The sequence below is a fragment of the Antedon bifida genome, chromosome 4, assembly GCF_963402885.1.
Source record: "Antedon bifida chromosome 4, ecAntBifi1.1, whole genome shotgun sequence".
In the NCBI taxonomy this organism is placed as follows: Eukaryota; Metazoa; Echinodermata; class Crinoidea; order Comatulida; family Antedonidae; genus Antedon; species Antedon bifida.
The window spans coordinates 13561898-13575471 of NC_136229.1; positions in this window are offsets into that span (position 1 = coordinate 13561898).

Genomic DNA, 13574 nt, shown 5'->3' on the forward strand with positions numbered 1-13574 from the left:
TTTTCGCGCGATTTTATGAATTTCGCGTATTTAACATAGGTCAAAAACCAAATAACGTTTTTAATTGAAACTTAACAAAAGTTAAATTTATGTCTTGCGCTAACTGACTGTGGAAAAAAATGGCATGTTTCACACGAAGTTACGCGCGCACGCGCGTTTAAAATTTAAAAATGCGAAAAATCAATTTCTAATCAATTTTTTACGCATTTCATGTCATTTTGAGCATGTCAAAAATTCCCACGCATGCGCATTTTTTTACGCGCGCGGTGCGCACGTAGTGCAAAAAACCTCCTTTTTTGCGAGATTTTGATTTTTCAAGCCATTTCTAGTAATTTTACCAACTTTTAAACAATTTCGACTTAAAATCACGTCATACGAGAACGTAGAATTGCACAATTTGCGCGCGTTTTTGTTGAAAAAGTTCAAAAATTTGTGAAAATTATGCCCTTTTTTAAACAGTCATAAATTCTAAACTACGTGGTGAACTTTTTTTAAATTACATATTCTGGAAGTAGATGAGTTGTAGATATCGAATCATGCATGAATATGGCTAACCGGACATTGTGACGTCATCGTATGGCCACTCGAATATAAAATATAGGATTTTTGTCTCTTTTGTCATAGCGCATCACATTTAGTAGAGCTCATCTCTACTTATCCGTATTCTATTTCCTCCTATTTTTATATAATGTCTAGGTCAATCAATTATCTTTCGCATGATTTACCATTTTTAAATTTGTGATGACGTCATCATGTTCAAAAGCGTCAATAACTTTGGTCACTTATTTTCACCTATTCTGAACTGTATATAGTACGTATAAAGATTATACTGTATATACTGTAACGGCATTTGGTATAGCCCAAATCATTTATTTCCTACCTACTGCTATAATGTAGCAGGCCAAATAAGACTAAGTACTGATTGGCTATTTGTGATAAACAAATAGGTCCAGGGACCTATAGTATAGTATAGTAGTCATAATAATCTTTTTCTGTGTGCAATATTCTAACGTATGACGTGCACGTGGCTTTTGGGCTGCGGATAACCTAAGACGAGTTTCATGTCTAGTTCTTATTTCTTTCCCGTTTTTTTGTGGCTCACGTATCTCTAAAATGTGTAAACATAATATTTCATAACTTTGACAACATGTGGGCATTTACGTGAAGTTGTGCACCTCCTATTTTGAATGACGTCAGAGTTGCGCAACGTGACTTACGCGCGATTTTATGATTTTTAATGATTGATCATAGCTTAAAAACCAAGAGTAATTTTTTTTTTACCCTTTATGAAAATTTAAGTCATATCAAGGGCAAACTTTTAGTTAACTAAAAATTGCGTGTTTTACAAGAAGTTACGCGCGCACGCGCAATAAAAATTTTAAAATGCGCAAAATTAATTTCTAATCAACTTTTTACGCCGTTCATGACATTTTGCGCATGTCACAATTTCCCCCGCGCGCGAACAATTTTACGCGTGCAGTGCGCACGCAACATGAAAATCATGTTTTTTTCTATTAAATTGTGATTTTCCAGCCTTTCCTAGTCATTTTTAAAAAGATTGACATTATTTCAAATTAAAATGACGTCATACGTACACGTTGATTTAGACCATTTGCATGCGTTTTAGTTGCAAAAGTTACAAAATATTGTCAAAATTATGCCTATTTTGAATCTATTATAGCTCCTCAGGATCAACCGTTACCCCCGAGTTTTTTAACTTAATATGTAAGCAGATATGTTGTAGATATGAATTCATGCAGAATTTTTTCCTTACGGATGTTGTGACGTCATCGTATGGCCACACAAATGTAAAAAATAGGATTTTTGTCTCTTTCGTTATTGCTCATCACATTCAATGGAGCGCATCACGCTTATCCGTCTTCCATTTTCTCCGAGATTTTAATATTATCTAGGTCAATCAACTATCTTTCGCATGAGTTAAAAATATTTTGATTTTTATAACGTCATCATGCCTAAAAATTTAAATTACGTGGGTCATTAATTTTATCTTTACAGTAAATTTTAATCTGTTATTAGCTCATAAGAATAAAATGTGATAATCACGATTAAAACGTTTTCTGGAAGCTATTGGATTGTAGATACGAATTCATGTGAACATTTTGCCAATCAGATGTAGTGACGTCATCATATGGCCAGTTGAATAAAAAAAGTTGTATTTTCATATTTTGCATCATAGTTCATCACATTTAAAAGAGCGCGCATTTATATTTTACGTATCCAAATTTCTTCTACACGCTAATATGTTGTTGCTGAGATAATATCCTTCCGAAATTGTTATTTTAGTGTTTCATTTTGATACCGTCGCCATGTTAAAAAATGGAATAAATGGCGGGTCCCGTAATTTCACCTATTCTACACTGTATGTAATATGTATACAGATTATACTGTTTATACTGTATATACTATATGACACAAAATTGACAGAATTCAGCACTAACAACATATCATATTCTTCAGATCAGGTCATAATGCCATAATCTTTTTCTTTGTGCAAAATTCTAACGTGGCGTTTGTCGTGCGGATAACTAACTCGTCAAAGTGACGAGTTACATGTCTAGTTTTTTTTTTTTTTCTATGTTATTCTTCTTTCTTTCCCAGAATTTTGTGTCACGTGTATCTCAAATTCTGATCAACATTACATCGTATAACTTTGTCAGAAGATTTACCTCTATCTGTAGAAGTGCAGGACAGTTCGTTTTTTTACTTTAGAGTCGCGCAGCGTAAGCTACGCGCGATTTTATGAATTTTGCGTATTTAACATAGACTAAAAACCAAAAGTCATTTTGTAATGACATTTAGTGAACATTTAAGTCATATCAAGGGCAAACTTTCTATGGATTAAAAATGGCATGTTTCATAGAAAATTACGCGCGCACGCACGTTTAAAATTTCAAAATGCGAAAAATCAACTTCTAATCAACTTTCTACGCGTTTCATGTCATTTTGAGCATTTCAAAAATTCCCACGCACGCGCAATAATTTTACGCGCGCGTGCGCATGTAGCGTAAAAATATAATTTTTTCGCGTGATTTATGTTTTTTCAGCCTTTTCTAGTAATTTTACCAACTTTTAAACAATTTCGACTTAAAATTACGTCATACGAGCACGTGAAATTGGATAATTTGCATGCGTTTTTAATGAAAAAGTTCAAAAATTCGTCAAAATTATGCCTTTTTTTAAACAGTCATAGATTGTAAACTACGTGGTGAACTTTTTTAAAATTGCATATTCTGGAAGTTGATGAGTTGTAGATATCGAATCATGCATCGATATGGCTAACCGGACATTGTGACGTCATCGTATGGCCACTCGAATATAAAATATAGGATTTTTGTCTCTTTCGCATAGCTCATCACATTTAATAGAGCGCATCTCCACTTATCCGTATTCCATTTCCCCCCATTTTGTTATATTGTCTAGGCCAATCGATTATCTTTCGCATAATCTACCATTTTTTAAATTGTGATGACGTCATCATGTCCAAAAGCGTCAATAACTTGGGTCCCTTATTTTCACCTATTCTGCACTGTATGTAGTACGTATACAGAATATAGTGTATACCGTATATACTTTGACGTGACGCAAAATAGAGAGCGCACTAACATTTTTACAATGGCATAATCGTTTTTCTGCGCGCAATATTCTAACGTATGACGTGCACGTGGCGTTTGCGCTGCGGATAACCTAACTCGTCCGTAGTGACGAGTTCAAATCTAGTTGGTTATCCGCACTTGGCGGATAACCCCTTGTTATTGTCAGGATCTTTTTTTTTTTTTTTTTTTTTTTCTATGTTATTCTTCTTTCTTTCCCAGAATTTTGTGTCACGTGTATCTCAAATTCTGATCAACATTACATCGTATAACTTTGTCAGAAGATTTACCTCTATCTGTAGAAGTGCAGGACAGTTCGTTTTTTTACTTTAGAGTCGCGCAGCGTAAGCTACGCGCGATTTTATGAATTTTGCGTATTTAACATAGACTAAAAACCAAAAGTCATTTTGTAATGACACTTGGTGAACATTTAAGTCATATCAAGTGCAAACTTTCTATGCATTAAAAATGGCATGTTTCACAGAAAGTTACGCGCGCACGCGCGTTTAAAATTTCAGAATGCGTAAAATCAATTTCTAATCAACTTTCTACGCGTTTCAGGTCATTTTGAGCATTTCAAAAATTCCCACGCGTGCGCAATATTTTTACGCGCACGTGCGCACGTAGCGCAAAAACATCTTTTTTTTGCTTGATTTTTGTTTTTTCAGCCTTTTCTAGTAAATTTACCAATTTTCAATCAATTTCGACTTAAAATCACGTCATACGAGCACGTAGAATTAAACAATTTGCGCGCGTTTTTAATGAAAAAGTTAAAAAATTTGTCAAAATTTTGCCTTTTTTAAAACAGTCATAGATTGTAAACTACGTGGTGAACTTTTTTAAAATTGCATATTCTGGAAGTTGATGAGTTGTAGATATCGAATCATGCATCGATATGGCTAACCAGACATTGTGACGTCATCGTATGGCCACTCGAATATAAAATATAGGATTTTTGTCTCTTTCGCATAGCTCATCACATTTAATAGAGCGCATCTCCACTTATCCGTATTCCATTTCCCCCCATTTTGTTATATTGTCTAGGCCAATCAATTATCTTTCGCATAATCTACCATTTTTTAAATTGTGATGACGTCATCATGTCCAAAAGCGTCAATAACTTGGGTCCCTTATTTTCACCTATTCTGCACTGTATGTAGTACGTATACAGAATATAGTGTATACCGTATATACTTTGACGTGACGCAAAATAGAGAGCGCACTAACATTTTTACAATGGCATAATCGTTTTTCTGCGCGCAATATTCTAACGTATGACGTGCACGTGGCTTTTGCGCTGCGGATAACCTAACTCGTCCGTAGTGACGAGTTCAAATCTAGTTTTTTTTTTTTTTTCTTATTTCTTTCTCCCTCATTTTTGTGTCTCACGTATCTCAAAAACTTGTAAACATAACATTTCATAACTTTGTCAACATATGGGCATTTACGTGAAGTTGTGCACCTCCTATTTTTGAATGACGTCAGAGTTGCGCAACGTGACTTACGCGCAATTTTATGAATTTCAATGATTGATTATAGATTAAAAACCAAAAGTCATTTAGTATTGACACTTTGACAAAATTTAAGTCATATCAGGGGCAAACTTTCTACGGATTAAAAATGGCATGTTTCACAAGAAGTTACGCGCGCACGCGCATTTAAAATTTAAAAATGCGCAAAATTAATTTCTAATCAACTTTTTATGCGTTTCTTGTCATTTTGAGCATGTCAAAAATTCCCACGGGCGCGCAATTTTTTACGCACGCGGTGCGCACGTAGCGTTAAAAACATATTTTTTTCTCTTGAATTATATTTTTCAAGTCTTTCCTAGTAATTTTGAAAACAATTTAGACCTTTTCCAGTTTAAATAACGCCATACGAACACGTTAAATAAGACAATTCGTGCGCGTTTTTTATGAAAAAGCTTAAAAAATCGTCAAAATTATGTCTTTTTTTAAACAGTCATAGTTTCTAAAGTAAACCGTGAACCGTTTATTTTTATTACAAAATCTAGAAGTTGATGAGTTGTAGATATCGGATCATGCATCGATAAGGCTAAAAAAACATTGTAACGTCATCGTATGGCCACACGAATGTAAAATATAGGATTTTTGTCTCTTTCGTTATTGCTCATCACATTCAATGGAGCGCATCACGCTTATCTGTATTCCTTTTTCTCCTAAATTTATATATTGTGTAGGTCAATCAACTTTCTTTAGCATGAGATAAAAATATTTTAATTTTTATGACGTCATCATGCCTAAAAATTTTAATTACATGGGTCATTAATTTCATCTTTACAGTAAATTTTAATCTGTAATAGCTCGTAAGAATAAAATGTGATAATCACGATTAAAACGTTTTCTGGAAGCTATTGGATTGTAGATACGAATTCATGTAAACATTTTGCCAATCGGATGTTGTGACGTCATCATATGGCCAGTTGAATAAAAAAAGTCGTATTTTCATATTTTGCGTAATAGTTCATCACATTTAAAAGGGTGCGCATCTATATTTTACGTATTCAAATTTCTTCTACACGTTAATATGTTGTTCCTGAGATAATTTCCTTCAGAAATTGCTATTTAAGTGTTTCATTTTGATACCGTCGCCATGTTAAAAATTGGAATATATGGCGGGTCCCGTAATTTCACCTATTCTACACTGTATGTAATATGTATACAGATTATACTGTTTGCATGTATATACTATATGACACAAATTGACAGAATTCAGCACTAACAGCATATCATATTCTTCAGTTCTTGTCATAATGCCATAATCTTTATCTGTGTGCAATATTCCAACGTATGACGTGCACGTGGCGTTTGTCGTTGTGCGGATAACTAACTCGTCAAAGTGACGAGTTTCATGTCTAGTTCTTCTTTCCTTCCTTCCTTTTTGTGAGTCGTGTTTCTCTAAAATGTGTAAACATAACATTTCATAACTTTGACAACATATGGGCATTTACGTGAAGTTGTGCACCTCCTATTTTTGAATGACGTCATAGTTGCGCAACGTGACTTACGCGCAATTTTATGAATTTCAATGATTGATCATAGATTAAAAACCAAAAGTCATTTAGTATTGACACTTTGACAAAATTTAAGTCATATCAGGGGCAAACTTTCTACGGATTAAAAATGGCATGTTTCACAAGAAGTTACGCACGCACGCGCATTTAAAATTTCAAAATGCGCAAAATTAATTTCTAATCAACTTTTTACGCGTTTCTTGTCATTTTGAGCATGTCAAAAATTCCCACGGGCGCGCAATTTTTTACGCGCGCGGTGCGCACGTAGCATTAAAAACATATTTTTTTCTCTTGAATTATATTTTTCAAGCCTTTCCTAGTAATTTTGAAAACAATTTAGACCTTTTTCAGTTTAAATAACGCCATACGAACACGTTGAATTAGACAATTCGTGCGCGTTTTTTATGAAAAAGCTTAAAAAAATCGTCAAAATTATGTCTTTTTTTAAACAGTCATAGTTTCTAAAGTAAACCGTTAACCGTTTATTTTTATTACAAAATCTAGAAGTTGATGAGTTGTAGATATCGGATCATGCATCAATAAGGCTAAAAAAACATTGTGACGTCATCGTATGGCCACACGAATGTAAAATATAGGATTTTTGTCTCTTTCGTTATTGCTCATCACATTCAATGGAGCGCATCACGCTTATCTGTATTCCTTTTTCTCCTACATTTATATATTGTGTAGGTCAATCAACTTTCTTTAGCATGAGATAAAAATATTTTAATTTTTATGACGTCATCATGCCTAAAAATTTTAATTACGTGGGTCATTAATTTCATCTTTACAGTAAATTTTAATCTGTAATAGCTCGTAAGAATAAAATGTGATAATCACGATTAAAACGTTTTCTGGAAGCTATTGGATTGTAGATACGAATTCATGTAAACATTTTGCCAATCGGATGTTGTGACGTCATCATATGGCCAGTTGAATAAAAAAAGTTGTATTTTCATATTTTGCGTAATAGTTCATCACATTTAAAAGGGTGCGCATCTATATTTTACGTATTCAAATTTCTTCTACACGTTAATATGTTGTTCCTGAGATAATTTCCTTCTGAAATTGCTATCTAAGTGTTTCATTTTGATACCGTCGCCATGTTAAAAATTGGAATAAATGGCGGGTCCCGTAATTTCACCTATTCTACACTGTATGTAATATGTATACAGCTTATACTGTTTGCATGTATATACTATATGACACAAAATTGACAGAATTCAGCACTAACAGCATATCATATTCTTCAGTTCTTGTCATAATGCCATAAACTTTATCTGTGTGCAATATTCCAACGTATGACGTGCACGTGGCGTTTGTCGTGGTGCGGATAACTAACTCGTCAAAGTGACGAGTTTCATGTCTAGTTTCTGTATTATTCTTGGATCCTTCCTTCCTTTTTGTGAGTCGCGTTTCTCTAAAATGTGTAAACATAACATTTCATAACTTTGACAACATATGGGCATTTACGTGAAGTTGTGCACCTCCTATTTTTGAATGACGTCATAGTTGCGCAACGTGACTTACGCGCAATTTTATGAATTTCAATGATTGATTATAGATTAAAAACCAAAAGTCATTTAGTATTGACACTTTGACAAAATTTAAGTCATATCAGGGGCAAACTTTCTACGGATTAAAAATGGCATGTTTCACAAGAAGTTACGCGCGCACGCGCATTTAAAATTTCAAAATGCGCAAAATTAATATCTAATCAACTTGTTATGCGTTTCTTGTCATTTTGAGCATGTCAAAAATTCCCACGGGCGCGCAATTTTTTACGCACGCGGTGCGCACGTAGCGTTAAAAACATATTTTTTTCTCTTGAATTATATTTTTCAAGTCTTTCCTAGTAATTTTGAAAACAATTTAGACCTTTTCCAGTTTAAATAACGCCATACGAACACGTTGAATTAGACAATTCGTGCGCGTTTTTTATGAAAAAGCTTAAAAAATCGTCAAAATTATGTCTTTTTTTAAACAGTCATAGTTTCTAAAGTAAACCGTGAACCGTTTATTTTTATTACAAAATCTAGAAGTTGATGAGTTGTAGATATCGGATCATGCATCGATAAGGCTAAAAAAACATTGTGACGTCATCGTATGGCCACACGAATGTAAAAATTAGGATTTTTGTCTCTTTCGTTATTGCTCATCACATTCAATGGAGCGCATCACGCTTATCTGTATTCCTTTTTCTCCTAAATTTATATATTGTGTAGGTCAATCAACTTTCTTTAGCATGAGATAAAAATATTTTAATTTTTATGACGTCATCATGCCTAAAAATTTTAATTACGTGGGTCATTAATTTCATCTTTACAGTAAATTTTAATCTGTAATAGCTCGTAAGAATAAAATGTGATAATCACGATTAAAACGTTTTCTGGAAGCTATTGGATTGTAGATACGAATTCATGTAAACATTTTGCCAATCGGATGTTGTGACGTCATCATATGGCCAGTTGAATAAAAAAAGTCGTATTTTCATATTTTGCGTAATAGTTCATCACATTTAAAAGGGTGCGCATCTATATTTTACGTATTCAAATTTCTTCTACACGTTAATATGTTGTTCCTGAGATAATTTCCTCCAGAAATTGCTATTTAAGTGTTTCATTTTGATACCGTCGCCATGTTAAAAATTGGAATAAATGGCGGGTCCCGTAATTTCACCTATTCTACACTGTATGTAATATGTATACAGATTATACTCTTTGCATGTATATACTATATGACACAAATTGACAGAATTCAGCACTAACAGCATATCATATTCTTCAGTTCTTGTCATAATGCCATAATCTTTATCTGTGTGCAATATTCCAACGTATGACGTGCACGTGGCGTTTGTCGTTGTGCGGATAACTAACTCGTCAAAGTGACGAGTTTCATGTCTAGTTAATTTCTTTTTTACATTAAAATTGAGGGCGCTAAACATAAAATTTACGAGATCAAATACATGTAGCGAAAGCCAAAAAAAATGTGCTCTCCCTGCCTCAGCACTAAGGCCCTGCCACAGCCTTGGGGTCGTTTCCACCACATCATCACCAGATGCATTGCTAGTGCCTTCTCAAGATGTGTGGTGGAAAGGGGGACGTATAATTCTGCACCGTATAGGAGGTATGATAATTCTACTTCTTCATTTCAAACGTTTTACGGAAAAGTCTCCTTTAATAATCTATACTTATGTGGAGATATTGAAGAAAACCCTGGACCACAAAATGCACAACATGTTGGAGACGAAGGTATGCAACTCGGTGGTTACGTAACCAACTATGCACTTAAAAGTGGCGTTATTGTTTAAATATCAACGCTCACAGCATTGCAAATAGGCTAAGTCATTGCGTTTACAATCAGTGCGTGTAGCCGAAACAATTGACATCGTTTTTATGACTGAATCATGGCTAGATGATCATATAAACTCCACTGAAATTTTCCACAAAGAATATGCTGTTTTTAGAAAGGATCGCAATCGTCAAGGAGGTGGTGTTGTTGCGGTACATGAGGATTTGCGTGCGACACCATGTCTTAATTATTCCTGTCCCAATTATTCCTGTCCCGGAATCAAGCTAATATGGTGTACAAATTGAAAGCAAACACGGGAACATTTTAGCAGGGACGCTGTACAGACCTCCGGATAGCAGAGTGGATTTCAAATCTACTCATCTGCCACAATTTCAACGGAACAACGAAATATGCAAAGCACAGTAGATGTCTTAAATCTAAGGCAATGTGTTAACTTTTACACGCATGATATTTATGATTCAACTATCCAGATGCGACTTTAAAAACTCGACTTCGTATACGCCTAAGGCCTAGCTCGGCGGCGGAATTAGTCTAAGCTTCGAAATCGGTCTGGAAATCGGCGTCTTTGCAAATGTTCTATATTTGATCTTATTTCACTCTCCATTAACCCCATACAAAAATCATCGGAGACAAACTATCTGTTTAAAACTATCATAAACGTTTATTCATAACATATTACAATACAATATCTTGCATGAATCGGACATTTCGCTACCAATGTAGCAACATTGATTAACAAAATCAAAATTCAACAGTGAGGCGTGTTGACCACTACACCTGCACAAACTCATTTGCATAACAACGAACGGCATACCAAACTACGGTGAGACATACATTCTCTTCTAAACACGTAACGAAGATAATTAATTTCTTTTTTACATTAAAATTGAGGGCGCTAAACATAAAATTTACGAGATCAAATACATGTAGCGAAAGCCAAAAAAAATGTGCTCTCCCTGCCTCAGCACTAAGGCCCTGCCACAGCCTTGGGGTCGTTTCCACCACATCATCACCAGATGCATTGCTAGTGCCTTCTCAAGATGTGTGGTGGAAAGGGGGACGTATAATTCTGTGAACCCCAAACACAGTTGGTCGCATACCTTTAACTCTATTCCACCGACCAGCGTGGGAATCGAACCCACGACATACGTGTTGCCAACACGACGCTCAGTCGCCTGAGCTAACTGGTCATTTTGGTTTTAACAAGGTTAATATGATATTTATGACGTAATGCTGAATTACGTAATACACGTATAAATAGACTATTATCAACTGTTCGGTCGTGTACTATTTATGGCGTAACGGGTAATGCTCAGGTTTGAGTGCTCTACGGATATTTGTATTTTATTTTTTTTTTAATTCAAAATAAATATTGTTTTTGAAAGCGAGATATTTAGAGGGTTATAAATGTCAGGCCTAAACAAGTGGACCTTTTTTAAAATCAGAAACAAAATTGCATGGCATTATTTTTCATTAAATAGACTGCCATAAGAAGCCCATGTGCTCCTTCATTTTTAGTACTCATGGGTGGGCTTTTTTCCACCTTGAGTTCTTTTCGAGAGCTGCTGGGTTCCCGCCCGGAAAATGTTTTATTTACATGATTCGAACAATCTTCTAATGTAAAGATTAACAGCATCAACATTTAACAGTGTGGCGTGTTGACCGCGAATGACTAACATATTATCTTCCCCATAATACACGTGCACAAACTCATTTGCATAACAACCACGACGGCATACCAAACTGTTTAAAATGGAGCTGCAAGGTCCCCGAAAATGACATCTATTATTTTGTCAAACAACATGCGTAAGAATCTTCAGTACCCTGCCATACTTGGGCTGAGCAAAGACAATTTTGAAATATAGAGCTACATAGATTCCCGCCCGAAAAATGGCACTTTACATGATTTGAAATTATGTGAAACAAACTATTTAAGACTCACCAGGACAATAGAGCTTGTTTTTGTATGTGACTATTTCGCTGTGCTCCACCACTGGCGCCAAATTGGATCCACTGGAGCACAATGTATTAACATACGAAAATATATTGAAACTTAATTGGGTCCACTCGGGCACAGTGTATTAACATACGAAAAGATATTAACATTCAGTGACTTATTTCTATTTTATATCACTGTGCTCCGCTTGAGCACAGTGTATTAACATACGAAAAGATATTGAAACTTAAGTGACTTCAAATTAGGTCCACTTGAGCACAGTGTATTAACATACGAAAAGATATTGAAACTTAAGTGACATTATTTCTAATTTATATCACTGTGCTCCACTGGCGCCAAATTGGGTCCACTTGAGCACAGTGTATTAATACGAAAATATTGAATCTTAAGTGACTTTATTTTTATTTTATATCACTGTGCTCCCCTGGTGCCAAATTGTGTCCACTTGAGCACGGTGTTTTAACATACGAAAAGATATTATAATTTAGTGACTTTATTTCTATTTTATATCACTGTGCTACCCTGGTGCTAAATTGGGTCCACTGAGCAGTTACCGTTGTATTATTTCTATTATTGAAGTTAATAAAGGCATAAATGGCGCTCCGTAGGGAAGTAGAGAATGCTCCAGTCGTCGTCAGAATGACGCTCTGAATATACCTCACATACGGGCGGGGCGGGACACGACCGCCATCTATGGAACGCCGTTACTGCCTTCTTCGGCTCTTTTACCATTCGGCCCTTTACCATTTGGCTCTTTCACCATTTTATACGGCTCTTTCGTGCGTGTACTTGGGCAAGTTTGAGCAAGTTAGACTAGGCTCCATGCAGCAGTCACATTTTCCCATTTGCCCGATGTCAAGGGTCATATTTGTTGAGACGTGAAAAGGGCCGAAAGGTAAAAGCACTGAATGATGAAAGAGCCGTATGAAATGGTAAAAGAGCCATATGAAATTGTAAAAGTGCCGAACGTAATGGTAAAAGTGCCAAACGTAATGGTTAAAGGGCCGTGTATAAAATGGTGGAGAGCCAAATGGTAAAGGGCCGAATGGTAATTTATTTATTTATTTATTTGGAATTACACCTTTAGATCGGTGGCACACTTAGCACAAAGGTGCATCCTTCACAATATAAAATATAACAATTAACAGAAAAGTAAAAAAAGGCAAAAGCAACTATCAACCCCTATCCTACCCAACCCCCGACCCCCACCCCAATTTACATCGATATATACAGTAGATCATTACCTTACACAAATGAATACAAAACAAGATATAGTAAAAGTGTATTAAATAAAATAAACTGATAAACACAGCTTATTACGAAAAAACCCACCAACCCCCCTCCTTCCCCCGCCCCACCCCCCCCCCCCCAACCCCCCATTTTTTTCAATTTACTTAATGTAGCAATGTAGATAACATAGTTATTGAGTCATGGAATTCAATGAATAAAAAGAATGAATGAATGAATGAATGGTAAAAGAGCCGAAGAAGGCAGTAACGGCGTTCCATAGCCATCAAAACTAACCAATTCGAAATTTTGGCGGCGTGCCTGTACCACCACCACAGCCTGTACTGTGTCTCAGTGTCAGCCAGTCTAGTGGGTTATATATACTGTATATATTACTTGATTGGAATTTAAAATACTGGTTAGGCCTAGCCTA